The sequence below is a fragment of the Triturus cristatus genome, chromosome 7 (genome assembly GCF_964204655.1).
Source record: "Triturus cristatus chromosome 7, aTriCri1.1, whole genome shotgun sequence".
Lineage (NCBI taxonomy): Eukaryota > Metazoa > Chordata > Amphibia > Caudata > Salamandridae > Triturus > Triturus cristatus.
The window spans coordinates 1156616667-1156634131 of record NC_140590.1 but is presented as its reverse complement, the minus strand read 5'-3'; positions in this window follow the sequence as shown (position 1 = coordinate 1156634131).

Sequence of the window (17465 nt, the reverse complement as noted above, 5' to 3'; positions counted from 1 at the left end):
CAAGTTAAGAATAGAGTATTGAAATTCGAGAGTACCTGGCAAGGTAACACTCCGTCACAAATGTTACAAATGTTACAGTACCATCACAATAGAATTAGAGAGGAACAAGAACATGAACAAAGACGCATGAAAGACACGAAAATGAAAATGCTAGTTTCCCAGACAGTTCCAGCTGACGGTCATAAAAAGGGTATGACACAGTCCAGTGTTGCAACAGGTCCTGTAAAAAGGACATGCAACTATTGTAAACAGCCAGGCCATTATGTACACGATTGTCCAGTTTTAAAACATAATATCGCCACAGGTAATACAAAAGAAAGACCACGGCCACTTAGACAGGATCAGAACCAACAAGGAGCTCCGCAGCATGCACAGTCCATGCCAGCTCCGCAACAGTCTCTACCAGCTCCACCACCGCAGCCTATTGCTGCCACACAAACAACGACACGACAGATGTACCAGACCGCACAGTATGACTATCCTGATTATCAACGATACTCATGAAACAGCCTAGAGAGGGAAGTTGGCTTACCCCTTATCGAGGTCCCTGTAGATCAAGAAGGACCTTATGTACACAGTGAACTATTAGGCCAAGATAGAAAATTTTTACTTGATACAGGGGCAAGCCGAACAACTATAAAACGTAGTGAAGTTCCAGGGGCACCTCTCTCAGGCTCACAGAATATTTCCCTTGGTTTTTCAGGAAAACCTATCATTAACGAAGTATCACAGCCTCTTCCACTTACGATTGGTCCTTTGACACGAACTACAGATTTATTGCTTACTAAATCATGCCCAGAAAACCTGTTAGGCATAAAAACATTGAAAGCTCTAGGAGCTATAATATGTTGTTCTCCGGAAGGAGTAAGATTGTTTTTACGTGATTTCAAAGGACACTATGTGTCCCGAGACATGGATGACCGACTGCAGACTTTACCCACACATTTATGGGCACAAGGCCCTACAGATGTTGGTTGCATGAACATTACACCATATCGAGTCACACTAAAGACAGGAGTGGTACTACCACGAATGCGACAATACAAGTTACCCCCAGATGCTGTAGTGGCTTTACTGCAAATCATTGACGAGCTCATTGGCCAAGGAGTGGTTGTGGAAACCGACTCCAATGTATGTAATACCCCGATAATCCCGATTCTTAAACGAACTGATCCAAAAGCCCCGCCAGTATATCGATTGGTTATTGATCTGCGCGAATTAAATAAATGTATTGTACCACAATACCCCGTAGTTCCAGACATTTCTTCATTACTGACAGCCATTGATTCCGAAGCGACATTCTTTACTGTAATTGATCTCAAAAATGCCTTTTTCAGCGTCCCAATAGATCCGGAAAGCCAATACTTGTTCGGATTTAGTTTAAATGGACGAAGCTTTAAATTCACACGCGCACCTCAAGGATTCACAGAAAGCCCCAGCATCTATAGCCAAGCACTGAAACGAGAACTTGACAGTATCCACATGCCAGTCAACACTGCCCTGCTCCAATATGTCGATGATCTGCTGATCACCGCTAGAAGCGAACCTGAATGTGAAAAAGCCTCACTGACGGTTTTACAATTCTTGGCCGAAAAGGGGCACAAGGTGTCCCCTTCTAAGCTGCAATTCTGTGTCCAGCGAGTTGTTTACCTTGGTCACTCGCTGTCCAAGGAGGGAAGGCAGCTTACACCAGATCGCATCCAGTTAATTGCTAACATGCTAATACCCAAGACACAAAAGGAGGTGCGGGCTTTTATAGGCCTCACTTCATATTGTAGGCAGTGGATCCCTCAGTATGCATTTCTAGCAAAACCACTCATTCAGTTGACAACACAGGAGGCAGCCAGATCGACTGTTCTCCCTTGGACTCAGGAACATACACAAGCTTTTGAAAGCCTAAAGAAAGCTTTATGTCAAGCGCCTGTTTTAGCAACACCATGTTACAATAAACATTTTACACTCTTTGTTACAGAACGCGAAGGTACTGCCTTGTCAGTACTCACACAGGAACAAGCAGGATCACACAAACCGTGTGCTTATTTTTCTAGTACATTAGATCCCGTAGCTCAGGCTCTTCCTGCGTGCCTGAAATCAGTGGCAGCGACAGCTTTAGCAATACGACAAAGCGATGCCATAGTGTTAGGACACCAATTGACAGTACAAGTACCACATGCAGTAGAGGTTCTCTTGAACCGCACACAAACACAACACTTGACTATAGCACGACTCACTGGTTACGAATTAACATTGTTTCAGCCACATATAGAAATCAGACGTTGTAGTACATTGAATCCTGCCACACTGTTACCAGTAAACGGAACAGACCCACTTGCACATGATTGTATTGAAGTTATCACTATCACGACGAAACCCAGACAAGACTTGACAGACGTCCCATTGTCAGACCCAGACCTGACGTTGTATGTAGATGGGTCATGTATGAGAACAAGTACAGGAGAGCTAGTGGCCGCGTATGCAGTCACAACAGACACTGAAGTCATTGAAACAAATCGTATTAATACCTTGTCAGCTCAAGCAGCAGAGCTCATCGCTCTGACACAAGCCTGTATTCAAGCCACAAATAAGAAAGTCAACATATACACTGATTCACGTTATGCATTCGGAGTTGTACATGACTTCGGCGTGCTGTGGCGAGAGAGAGGTTATTTAACTTCTCACGGTGCCCACATTCAGCACGGACCCCTCATTCATGCCTTATTGGATGCAATACATCTACCTGCTGCAATATCAATTATGAAATGTAAAGCTCATACGAAAGTTACTGATATCATTTCCCAAGGCAATGATCTAGCTGACAGAACAGCTAAACAGACTGCTCAAACTCACACATCTGACATGACAAAGACAATAGTTCCGACACCAACACAGTGCATGATGGTTAAGGATCCCGCTCTTGACGTAATTGACATACAGACACATGCTACACCAGACGAAATAAAGAAATGGACTGAATTAGGAGGGATCCAAACGGATCAAGGATGGATGACGAAGGAAAAATCTGTGTGGTTCCTTCCTGATTCAATGGTCCAAGTTATCATTAATACTGTACATAGTCCAGCGCACCTAGGAGAAAAAGCTATGCTAGACAGCATTCAACACATTTGGTTCAACAAACATTTACGAGCAGCAGCTAAACAAAAAGTTCGTACCTGTATGATCTGTTGTCAGTTTAACCCAGGTAAAAGCATTCCCGTAGAACAAGGTGGATTTCAGCCTCCTGATCACCCTTTTGAAGTCCTCCAGATGGATTATATCCAGATGGAACGATGTCGAGGATTCAAATATGTTCTCGTAGTTGTCTGTGCTCTTTCCCGTTGGACAGAGGCATACCCGGTTTCAGATTACACTGCCCCGACTACTGCCAAACAGTTGGTTCGAGAATTCTTCCCACGGTACGGTTTACCACGTGCTGTCTACTCAGATAACGGCCAGCCGTTCTCATCCGAACTAATGAAACACGTTTCACTTTTGTTAGGCTATCAGTGGAGATTTCACTGTGTCCGACACCCCGAGGCAGCAGGTCTCGTGGAACGACATAATCAAACTCTGAAAATTAGATTGTCCAAAATATGTAGAGAGAAAGGTGTCGACTGGGTAGTAGCCTTACCAGTTGCACTCTTTTACATGAGAATGGTAGCGCACTCTCGAACAGGGCTATCCCCTTATGAGGTGGTCTTTGGTAGACCACCAAATATGTGGGGGACGCCTATACCACGCAAAATAACTGATGTAGACTGTAATATGCTGACAGATTACCTAGCTTCCTTGATGTCTGCACTACAATCTTGTCGTTCACAGGTAGCTGCAGCCTTTCCCGACAACACCGAGGTGAAACCCCATGACGTAATTCCAGGAGACTTGGTGTTAGTGAGGAACTTTGACCAGAAGTCTCAGCTGGATCCTAGGTGGAAATCGCCGCAACTCGTACTGTTAACCACGAGGACAGCCGTGAAGATCGAAGGTCGAAAAGGCTGGATACATTCAAGTCATATCAAGAAATTTCATGGACTACCGTCCGATGTAAACGACACACCTCGCGTGTCTTCACCGATTGACTCAAAGCTTCCTTTGGTTGAACTGAATGACAAGGAACAATATAAACTAAAACTACGGTCCAATAAGTCGGACAATTTGATTGTTTAAGTCCTCTCCAAGGTGAATCGGTTGAATTTGTCTCTGACATGTATCCTCTGGACCGGAATAGAGAAGGAGATAATCAAATCCAGTTGAAAAAACATGCGTACTGTAAATCACTGCGTAGTCATTGTACAGTGACGTTATTAATTCTGTTTTTCTTATGTCTTTTAATAATCGCTGCAAGTATATTGTTGCACATATATTATCCTATTTCTAAACATATTTACAATGTTACTGCTGAACATTCTTTTAGTGAATTTCCCCCGCATGAGTTATCATACAGATTTGCGCTGCGCAATAACACTTTTATTAGTATGTTACATCATTCTCATCAGGCTAGCAATGCTACAAATTGTTGGATATGTGGCCGACTCCCTCCCTATCAGAACTATAAGGGAATTCTGCTTCTCTTTCCATATCCGTTCACACACAATGGCTCCTGTGGAGCATGGTTTAGTTTAATTAATTCCCTAGATTCGAATTCCGCAGTTTATCAAGACAACTGGGTATGGGGAAACCTGAACTTAGTCTTGCTTAAAGTCTGTTACCCTAACAAGGAGGGACTTCCCAAAAGAACAGGAACTGATCTAGAAAATGAAGTATATGGATTAGGTAATTTCACGCTTAATCTCATGATCCTGAATATCGAATCCGAAACTGCACCAATTTTGCCCGCTATGTCAGTATTTCCGGTTAAAGGTGAATTATGTGTAAGAAAGAATGGTTCGATACACATGGGCCACAGTAAATGCACCACTGTAATAGAATTCAGTGATCAAGGCAAGTCTACATTTAGAGCTTCTCGCCATTCCTACTTCGTATGTGGTCAGACTGCATATACACGTTTGCCTCTAGATTGGGATGGTACCTGCTACATCGGATTTCTTTTGCCACCTGTTTTCCTAGCTCCTCCTGATTATCATAGAAATACTCATTTAGTACACAATAGAGAACGGAGAGATCTCCCAATAGTCGATTACACTGAGACAGCATGGGAAAAATACACAGATTTCAATAAAGGTCTCTTTCCCTATATAGGTACAGTTACCAATAGTAAATTGATACGTAGATTAACCAGAACCCTTGAAGCAGTAGTGAACGAAACTATTTCCGCCTTAGGCAATTTAACAGAAGAGCAGTCTGCTATGCGGATTGTTGTGCTTCAAAATCGTCTTGTCCTTGACGTCATCCTGGCCGATAGGGGCGGAGCTTGTAGGGTCATCGGATCAAGCTGTTGCATTTTCATACCAGAAAATTCGCCATCTGTATATAAAGCCATAACTCGCCTTCATAAGATTGTAAGCCAGATACACCAGAATCCAGGCACTTGGACTTGGTCCGGTTGGTTTTGGAGTGTATTATCTACCTTTGGATGGAGGGTCCTATCCTTCCTAGGTATTGGCTTTCTCATACTATTCAGTTGCTGCTTATGCCTACAATGTGGACCAGCGATTTGTGGTCTGTGTGCCACATCGTGTATTCCACCACCAAGATTTCATTCATCCCGGAAGAAGAAAGAAGAACAAATGATGCTATATGAACAGATCAACGGATTGATGAAGATTGATATCTGTTAAGGGCAAGTAGGGGACAAGGAGGGAATGTGGAAATATGGATTTTTATGGTCAGTTATGTCCCCTATCTTGGACCCCAACGGTTTCATGTATAAATCATAAGTACATGTATGTTCCCTCCAGTTCCAGTTATGAAGACGCAAACACATGTGTGTCCACTGTCAACATGTCCTCTTTCAGATCCGCCATGTATGCGTTGGATATTCCATTCCTAAGTATGAAAGGCCACCGGCTTTATATGGTTCATTTATGCCATTTTACAGTCCAGGCGAGTAGGCCCTGATTCTGCCATCAAGCCTTTTTTGCCTTCTGCCTCTGAAAGCTCCAGTCTGAGCTCGCATCTGTACCCATGAACTTTGTCCTACTCCCTGCGCGGCTAACGGTGCCTGACTCGATTTGTCTGCTTGCCAAAAACTGTATTTCACCTTCAAGATTATCTGCTCCGCTCCGCTCCTCATCCAATGCATTCCTGTCTAGTAGTTTAAGTAAACATTCTTTCAGCTACCGAGCAAAAAGGCCCGGCTTCTCTGTCTTTATGCAAGTAATTCATAGCCCTGTTACTATGGAAGATTTCTGCCCTCGCATCTAGTGTAGACACTTAGACGCTTGTACACGCACTAACAGTCAGTATAGTCAGTATAGAATAAGATTCTATCCTAAGAGACCTTTCTTTTTGGATAACACAGTTCTTTAAACATAGGATATTAGATATGATTTGGGATTAGGTTGACATAACCCCAGACTTCTGTCTCCACATATAGAGCTAAATGTCAAGTCCCCTTCACCCCCTAGTTGCACGTCAATCACACGTCATGCTGCTGCGCGCGCATCTATGCCAAGTATTTCTGCTGACATTGCGAAATTCTTCCGTGGAACCACCCATTTATGACATCATATCCAATGACGTTTTTTAAGTTACGCCCAGTTACACCCACTTTAGTTACGCATGTATGTTCTTATCTTTGTTATCAACTGTTACGCCTCCTGCATCTGTTTCACTGTAATGCCTATTGTATAAAAATGATTACTTATCAATAAAGTTTGTTCTTCACTTCCTGAACCTTCGTGGTGATGGAATATGGAGTCCTCAATTCGAATTGATTTTGGAATAAAGCCCGTTCCGAACCTCTAATACCACGGATTCTGCCTCTTGTTTTACTGAGCTATTATTGTAGATATTCCGCATCAAATTAAGTTCCGGTAATTAAATTATTTACCACATAAATGGCGCCCGAATAGGGACACTTTCTCATCTCACGCGCCGGAGGTGCGTTGCAGGCCCGGTCTCCTGTCACAGTTGGACGGACAACAACGCGTACCCGCAGGATTTCCTGTATCTCCCTCCTGCCGAGCGGGGGTAACTGAGGCTGCGATCAACACCCAGACGAGGCGGTGAGAAGTGCGAAGTATCCCGACCAGAGCCTAGCTGAGAGAGCAAGATCCGAGGTATACAGAGGCCCACCAGTTCCGAAGTTCCGAAGTATCGAGTCGAGTCCAGTCCGGTCCGAGTCCAGTTCAGCTCAGTTCCGAGGCCTTCCGTTCCGAGCTACCCGGTGAGTACCATTGTCGGGGAGGCGTTCTGACGTGCACATAGGTTGTGCCGGTCAAGACGGGTTTGGGTACACAAATCCGGTCTGCACTGTTTCAGCAGTGTATCTGTACTGTTTAGCAGTATATCAAGTATGTCTAGTATATAATCCAGAATTACCTAGTTAGTGCCGAGTATCATGTTTAGTGACTAGTTCCCTAAATGGCCATCATTGTTGTTCATTAAATGTTAAATGTTAAAATGTTTTAAATACGTTCTCCATATTGTGGTGTGAATGACTGTTCATTATTGTGTTCTGTTGTATTAAACGTGTTCAGAAATAGGTATCAGATCAGATCAGTTCTCAAAATGCCGCTCTTTTCGAAATTAAGACAGATAAAAACGAGAAAAGGGGTACTCGAAGAAGCCGTTCCCATTCCTCCTAGGGACACTCCAGGGTACTTCATGTATCATAAACATGGCCTAGACGCCATATTATTTCTTGATTTATGGGTAGACTACACCAAGGAATTACCAGAAAGTCAGAGGTGGCCCGCAGCTGGGACCTGGGATGCAGATTGCATCGTGAAAGTAGAGGAAGAATTATGGAAAAAGAAAGCTAGACAATCACAGAAAGATGCCATTGAGTTATGGCGTAAAGAATCGTATAGACGTACAGAAAAAGCACGTAGACAAGAAGAGAAGAGTAAGGAGAATTCAAATAAAGTTCGAGAAAATCTATTAATTGAAGAAGGTACTCGAGTAAAATCAGAACAAGTAGACAGACAACGAAATGCCCTTATGAATGGTATGTATCCTCTTCTGGCCGAAGGGTTTCCTAAGGCTACTCCGGAGATACCAAAAGACTTGCCACCCCCATTGTTCCCGATAAAAGTACATCCCAAAGGGCATCCCAGAACCGCAGCAGATATTTTTCTTTCCTCTTATTTAGACGACGCAGCTCCCGAGTATGCTAATGCTGCGCCACATAGACCGCCCGCCGAGGGGGTTCAACGCCAAGACCCTCCTCCGTCTGTACCACCGCAACAACAAACTCCGACACAAGTTCCGGCAAGCACATCTGCTTCGACATCTGTATCCACACCTATAGTTGCTATATCACGTTTAACGAATCCTTTCACATCCAGCACCCCAGGTGGGGCTACCGGAGGTACATCAAACATTTTTTCCACGCCACCCAGAGTAAATAAACTTTCCTTTCAAGAATTAACACACCAACGTACGCCCAAACTAGTAACTCCCAACACGCTCAAGGAACTTCTAATAGATTGTAGATATGACCCTGTGCCCGGAAAAGGGGACGAAATGATGCTGGCATCATTACGTATCCGACGAGCTGCAATATATTTAGGGAAGTTACCAGGAATGACTACACATTTAGAAAATATATATCACTTTGTCCAGTCAGGGCGAGATTCTGAGAGTATTAACAGAGCCATGGAGTACCAAAAAGTGGAAATACAGGGGGAACTGTTACGTTTCCTCATAAACTGTGTGATCAGAAATCAAGACCAACCAGGGGTAAATCCGGAAGAAATGCAAATTCTTACCACATGGAGTCAGAATATATCAGAGGGGAGACATGATAAACGATCATGTATAGTAGCTATGTGCCGAAAGATCCGCAAAGAAATAGAACGAATACACGAAGAAAGATTAGCAGTAGACGAACCTGAACAAACCGAGGACGAGGGAGAATTAGAACTGCCCACAGGACAGTTAGAAACCATGGCCTATGTAGGTAGAGGAAGATCTTGTAATAACACTAGAGGCTTTACTGATCCGATACGTCCGATACGTCCAGATAATAACAGAAACTTCCAAAACCCAATAATAAATATAAGGTCCCCCGAACATACGTTCCAAGCTGCTGACAAATTACTCCGAGAACGAAGGGGTTATCATCTACTCGATTCTATGGACGAACAAGAATTAGCTAGATCAGCCGTTCATTGGGTTGATAGTCCCGGAAAATATAGTGATGATACATTAGCGCACACGTTTTTGAACCTCGCCCCAGATGAACAGCGTTTAGCTGGTATCTATATGATTCAACAACTCCTTATATTGTATAAAAGCCAACACTCCGATCCTGGTCCCTTACCTGATATATTGACCAAATTACTAACGAACAAATGGAGAGGTTCAGGTACTGAGCTAATTAGAGAAATACTAGAATCCAGAAAGCAGTACATTCTTTTTGTATGTTCCGAACACGTCTCGCTGCCCATAAAAGAAAGAACGACGTATTATATGGATAGACAGAATCCCTTACGCGAAGTGCACCCGATAAAAGGTGAGGACAATCAGTTTAAACGTGTGTTTGTATACACACCCATATCCAAAATAGAACTATTAGAAATGAAGAAAGTGGTACCCAGTCATGACAAAGACCCAGCGGGTTTCCACCGAGAAATTAAAGACATGTTGCTCATGGGAGAATATACCTACCCCGACATTATGACAATATTGAAGGTATTAATGCCTGCGGGCATTTACGAAAAACTCAAGGAAAAGGATTGGGAGGTGGGAGACCAAAAGATAGATTGGACAGCATTAGAAAACGAAGAAAAAGCTCGAGGTCCAGGTGCAGGGCTTGGGGAAAAGACCAAAACACTACCAGGTTTGCTAGTACAGGTACTGCCACGTTTATTAACTACGAAAAAGGAAGACTGGGGTGCAATCTCAGCCTGTAAACAAAAACCAGATGAGGACACTAGTGATTTCTATGCCCGATTCGAAAAATGTTTTGGTATAAACAGTGGAATAAAAGCAAGTAGCGAATCGTATCCACATCTGTTTGTGACAAAGTTAGTTGAAAATTCGTTGCCCCAAGTTAAGAATAGAGTATTGAAATTCGAGAGTACCTGGCAAGGTAACACTCCGTCACAAATGTTACAAATGTTACAGTACCATCACAATAGAATTAGAGAGGAACAAGAACATGAACAAAGACGCATGAAAGACACGAAAATGAAAATGCTAGTTTCCCAGACAGTTCCAGCTGACGGTCATAAAAAGGGTATGACACAGTCCAGTGTTGCAACAGGTCCTGTAAAAGGGACATGCAACTATTGTAAACAGCCAGGCCATTATGTACACGATTGTCCAGTTTTAAAACATAATATCGCCACAGGTAATACAAAAGAAAGACCACGGCCACTTAGACAGGATCAGAACCAACAAGGAGCTCCGCAGCATGCACAGTCCATGCCAGCTCCGCAACAGTCTCTACCAGCTCCACCACCGCAGCCTATTGCTGCCACACAAACAACGACACGACAGATGTACCAGACCGCACAGTATGACTATCCTGATTATCAACGATACTCATGAAACAGCCTAGAGAGGGAAGTTGGCTTACCCCTTATCGAGGTCCCTGTAGATCAAGAAGGACCTTATGTACACAGTGAACTATTAGGCCAAGATAGAAAATTTTTACTTGATACAGGGGCAAGCCGAACAACTATAAAACGTAGTGAAGTTCCAGGGGCACCTCTCTCAGGCTCACAGAATATTTCCCTTGGTTTTTCAGGAAAACCTATCATTAACGAAGTATCACAGCCTCTTCCACTTACGATTGGTCCTTTGACACGAACTACAGATTTATTGCTTACTAAATCATGCCCAGAAAACCTGTTAGGCATAAAAACATTGAAAGCTCTAGGAGCTATAATATGTTGTTCTCCGGAAGGAGTAAGATTGTTTTTACGTGATTTCAAAGGACACTATGTGTCCCGAGACATGGATGACCGACTGCAGACTTTACCCACACATTTATGGGCACAAGGCCCTACAGATGTTGGTTGCATGAACATTACACCATATCGAGTCACACTAAAGACAGGAGTGGTACTACCACGAATGCGACAATACAAGTTACCCCCAGATGCTGTAGTGGCTTTACTGCAAATCATTGACGAGCTCATTGGCCAAGGAGTGGTTGTGGAAACCGACTCCAATGTATGTAATACCCCGATAATCCCGATTCTTAAACGAACTGATCCAAAAGCCCCGCCAGTATATCGATTGGTTATTGATCTGCGCGAATTAAATAAATGTATTGTACCACAATACCCCGTAGTTCCAGACATTTCTTCATTACTGACAGCCATTGATTCCGAAGCGACATTCTTTACTGTAATTGATCTCAAAAATGCCTTTTTCAGCGTCCCAATAGATCCGGAAAGCCAATACTTGTTCGGATTTAGTTTAAATGGACGAAGCTTTAAATTCACACGCGCACCTCAAGGATTCACAGAAAGCCCCAGCATCTATAGCCAAGCACTGAAACGAGAACTTGACAGTATCCACATGCCAGTCAACACTGCCCTGCTCCAATATGTCGATGATCTGCTGATCACCGCTAGAAGCGAACCTGAATGTGAAAAAGCCTCACTGACGGTTTTACAATTCTTGGCCGAAAAGGGGCACAAGGTGTCCCCTTCTAAGCTGCAATTCTGTGTCCAGCGAGTTGTTTACCTTGGTCACTCGCTGTCCAAGGAGGGAAGGCAGCTTACACCAGATCGCATCCAGTTAATTGCTAACATGCTAATACCCAAGACACAAAAGGAGGTGCGGGCTTTTATAGGCCTCACTTCATATTGTAGGCAGTGGATCCCTCAGTATGCATTTCTAGCAAAACCACTCATTCAGTTGACAACACAGGAGGCAGCCAGATCGACTGTTCTCCCTTGGACTCAGGAACATACACAAGCTTTTGAAAGCCTAAAGAAAGCTTTATGTCAAGCGCCTGTTTTAGCAACACCATGTTACAATAAACATTTTACACTCTTTGTTACAGAACGCGAAGGTACTGCCTTGTCAGTACTCACACAGGAACAAGCAGGATCACACAAACCGTGTGCTTATTTTTCTAGTACATTAGATCCCGTAGCTCAGGCTCTTCCTGCGTGCCTGAAATCAGTGGCAGCGACAGCTTTAGCAATACGACAAAGCGATGCCATAGTGTTAGGACACCAATTGACAGTACAAGTACCACATGCAGTAGAGGTTCTCTTGAACCGCACACAAACACAACACTTGACTATAGCACGACTCACTGGTTACGAATTAACATTGTTTCAGCCACATATAGAAATCAGACGTTGTAGTACATTGAATCCTGCCACACTGTTACCAGTAAACGGAACAGACCCACTTGCACATGATTGTATTGAAGTTATCACTATCACGACGAAACCCAGACAAGACTTGACAGACGTCCCATTGTCAGACCCAGACCTGACGTTGTATGTAGATGGGTCATGTATGAGAACAAGTACAGGAGAGCTAGTGGCCGCGTATGCAGTCACAACAGACACTGAAGTCATTGAAACAAATCGTATTAATACCTTGTCAGCTCAAGCAGCAGAGCTCATCGCTCTGACACAAGCCTGTATTCAAGCCACAAATAAGAAAGTCAACATATACACTGATTCACGTTATGCATTCGGAGTTGTACATGACTTCGGCGTGCTGTGGCGAGAGAGAGGTTATTTAACTTCTCACGGTGCCCACATTCAGCACGGACCCCTCATTCATGCCTTATTGGATGCAATACATCTACCTGCTGCAATATCAATTATGAAATGTAAAGCTCATACGAAAGTTACTGATATCATTTCCCAAGGCAATGATCTAGCTGACAGAACAGCTAAACAGACTGCTCAAACTCACACATCTGACATGACAAAGACAATAGTTCCGACACCAACACAGTGCATGATGGTTAAGGATCCCGCTCTTGACGTAATTGACATACAGACACATGCTACACCAGACGAAATAAAGAAATGGACTGAATTAGGAGGGATCCAAACGGATCAAGGATGGATGACGAAGGAAAAATCTGTGTGGTTCCTTCCTGATTCAATGGTCCAAGTTATCATTAATACTGTACATAGTCCAGCGCACCTAGGAGAAAAAGCTATGCTAGACAGCATTCAACACATTTGGTTCAACAAACATTTACGAGCAGCAGCTAAACAAAAAGTTCGTACCTGTATGATCTGTTGTCAGTTTAACCCAGGTAAAAGCATTCCCGTAGAACAAGGTGGATTTCAGCCTCCTGATCACCCTTTTGAAGTCCTCCAGATGGATTATATCCAGATGGAACGATGTCGAGGATTCAAATATGTTCTCGTAGTTGTCTGTGCTCTTTCCCGTTGGACAGAGGCATACCCGGTTTCAGATTACACTGCCCCGACTACTGCCAAACAGTTGGTTCGAGAATTCTTCCCACGGTACGGTTTACCACGTGCTGTCTACTCAGATAACGGCCAGCCGTTCTCATCCGAACTAATGAAACACGTTTCACTTTTGTTAGGCTATCAGTGGAGATTTCACTGTGTCCGACACCCCGAGGCAGCAGGTCTCGTGGAACGACATAATCAAACTCTGAAAATTAGATTGTCCAAAATATGTAGAGAGAAAGGTGTCGACTGGGTAGTAGCCTTACCAGTTGCACTCTTTTACATGAGAATGGTAGCGCACTCTCGAACAGGGCTATCCCCTTATGAGGTGGTCTTTGGTAGACCACCAAATATGTGGGGGACGCCTATACCACGCAAAATAACTGATGTAGACTGTAATATGCTGACAGATTACCTAGCTTCCTTGATGTCTGCACTACAATCTTGTCGTTCACAGGTAGCTGCAGCCTTTCCCGACAACACCGAGGTGAAACCCCATGACGTAATTCCAGGAGACTTGGTGTTAGTGAGGAACTTTGACCAGAAGTCTCAGCTGGATCCTAGGTGGAAATCGCCGCAACTCGTACTGTTAACCACGAGGACAGCCGTGAAGATCGAAGGTCGAAAAGGCTGGATACATTCAAGTCATATCAAGAAATTTCATGGACTACCGTCCGATGTAAACGACACACCTCGCGTGTCTTCACCGATTGACTCAAAGCTTCCTTTGGTTGAACTGAATGACAAGGAACAATATAAACTAAAACTACGGTCCAATAAGTCGGACAATTTGATTGTTTAAGTCCTCTCCAAGGTGAATCGGTTGAATTTGTCTCTGACATGTATCCTCTGGACCGGAATAGAGAAGGAGATAATCAAATCCAGTTGAAAAAACATGCGTACTGTAAATCACTGCGTAGTCATTGTACAGTGACGTTATTAATTCTGTTTTTCTTATGTCTTTTAATAATCGCTGCAAGTATATTGTTGCACATATATTATCCTATTTCTAAACATATTTACAATGTTACTGCTGAACATTCTTTTAGTGAATTTCCCCCGCATGAGTTATCATACAGATTTGCGCTGCGCAATAACACTTTTATTAGTATGTTACATCATTCTCATCAGGCTAGCAATGCTACAAATTGTTGGATATGTGGCCGACTCCCTCCCTATCAGAACTATAAGGGAATTCTGCTTCTCTTTCCATATCCGTTCACACACAATGGCTCCTGTGGAGCATGGTTTAGTTTAATTAATTCCCTAGATTCGAATTCCGCAGTTTATCAAGACAACTGGGTATGGGGAAACCTGAACTTAGTCTTGCTTAAAGTCTGTTACCCTAACAAGGAGGGACTTCCCAAAAGAACAGGAACTGATCTAGAAAATGAAGTATATGGATTAGGTAATTTCACGCTTAATCTCATGATCCTGAATATCGAATCCGAAACTGCACCAATTTTGCCCGCTATGTCAGTATTTCCGGTTAAAGGTGAATTATGTGTAAGAAAGAATGGTTCGATACACATGGGCCACAGTAAATGCACCACTGTAATAGAATTCAGTGATCAAGGCAAGTCTACATTTAGAGCTTCTCGCCATTCCTACTTCGTATGTGGTCAGACTGCATATACACGTTTGCCTCTAGATTGGGATGGTACCTGCTACATCGGATTTCTTTTGCCACCTGTTTTCCTAGCTCCTCCTGATTATCATAGAAATACTCATTTAGTACACAATAGAGAACGGAGAGATCTCCCAATAGTCGATTACACTGAGACAGCATGGGAAAAATACACAGATTTCAATAAAGGTCTCTTTCCCTATATAGGTACAGTTACCAATAGTAAATTGATACGTAGATTAACCAGAACCCTTGAAGCAGTAGTGAACGAAACTATTTCCGCCTTAGGCAATTTAACAGAAGAGCAGTCTGCTATGCGGATTGTTGTGCTTCAAAATCGTCTTGTCCTTGACGTCATCCTGGCCGATAGGGGCGGAGCTTGTAGGGTCATCGGATCAAGCTGTTGCATTTTCATACCAGAAAATTCGCCATCTGTATATAAAGCCATAACTCGCCTTCATAAGATTGTAAGCCAGATACACCAGAATCCAGGCACTTGGACTTGGTCCGGTTGGTTTTGGAGTGTATTATCTACCTTTGGATGGAGGGTCCTATCCTTCCTAGGTATTGGCTTTCTCATACTATTCAGTTGCTGCTTATGCCTACAATGTGGACCAGCGATTTGTGGTCTGTGTGCCACATCGTGTATTCCACCACCAAGATTTCATTCATCCCGGAAGAAGAAAGAAGAACAAATGATGCTATATGAACAGATCAACGGATTGATGAAGATTGATATCTGTTAAGGGCAAGTAGGGGACAAGGAGGGAATGTGGAAATATGGATTTTTATGGTCAGTTATGTCCCCTATCTTGGACCCCAACGGTTTCATGTATAAATCATAAGTACATGTATGTTCCCTCCAGTTCCAGTTATGAAGACGCAAACACATGTGTGTCCACTGTCAACATGTCCTCTTTCAGATCCGCCATGTATGCGTTGGATATTCCATTCCTAAGTATGAAAGGCCACCGGCTTTATATGGTTCATTTATGCCATTTTACAGTCCAGGCGAGTAGGCCCTGATTCTGCCATCAAGCCTTTTTTGCCTTCTGCCTCTGAAAGCTCCAGTCTGAGCTCGCATCTGTACCCATGAACTTTGTCCTACTCCCTGCGCGGCTAACGGTGCCTGACTCGATTTGTCTGCTTGCCAAAAACTGTATTTCACCTTCAAGATTATCTGCTCCGCTCCGCTCCTCATCCAATGCATTCCTGTCTAGTAGTTTAAGTAAACATTCTTTCAGCTACCGAGCAAAAAGGCCCGGCTTCTCTGTCTTTATGCAAGTAATTCATAGCCCTGTTACTATGGAAGATTTCTGCCCTCGCATCTAGTGTAGACACTTAGACGCTTGTACACGCACTAACAGTCAGTATAGTCAGTATAGAATAAGATTCTATCCTAAGAGACCTTTCTTTTTGGATAACACAGTTCTTTAAACATAGGATATTAGATATGATTTGGGATTAGGTTGACATAACCCCAGACTTCTGTCTCCACATATAGAGCTAAATGTCAAGTCCCCTTCACCCCCTAGTTGCACGTCAATCACACGTCATGCTGCTGCGCGCGCATCTATGCCAAGTATTTCTGCTGACATTGCGAAATTCTTCCGTGGAACCACCCATTTATGACATCATATCCAATGACGTTTTTTAAGTTACGCCCAGTTACACCCACTTTAGTTACGCATGTATGTTCTTATCTTTGTTATCAACTGTTACGCCTCCTGCATCTGTTTCACTGTAATGCCTATTGTATAAAAATGATTACTTATCAATAAAGTTTGTTCTTCACTTCCTGAACCTTCGTGGTGATGGAATATGGAGTCCTCAATTCGAATTGATTTTGGAATAAAGCCCGTTCCGAACCTCTAATACCACGGATTCTGCCTCTTGTTTTACTGAGCTATTATTGTAGATATTCCGCATCAAATTAAGTTCCGGTAATTAAATTATTTACCACAATATGTAGACCTTTTTTTGGGGTCTTTGGTCCGCAATTTGGCATCATACATCCAGGATACAAAACACATTCTCAGTATTCTGTCCGATGTACAGTGGCAACCTGATATGATCCTTGCGACTTTGGACGTGGTATCTCTTTATACCAGTATTCAAACTGAACTAGGTCTCGAAACAGTCACGAAACTTCTCAATAACAGACCAGCAACACATTGGTTACATAATGAAATGCTGACTACCATGATGCACCTCATTTTGCATAACAACTTTTTTCTGTTTGATCACAGGTGGTACAAACAAGTGAGAGGTGTGGCAATGGGTTCTAAGATTTCTCCTTCTTTTGCTAATTTGTTTATGGGCTGTCTGGAGAGTGATTGGATCTGGGGTGTTAACGGTGCACC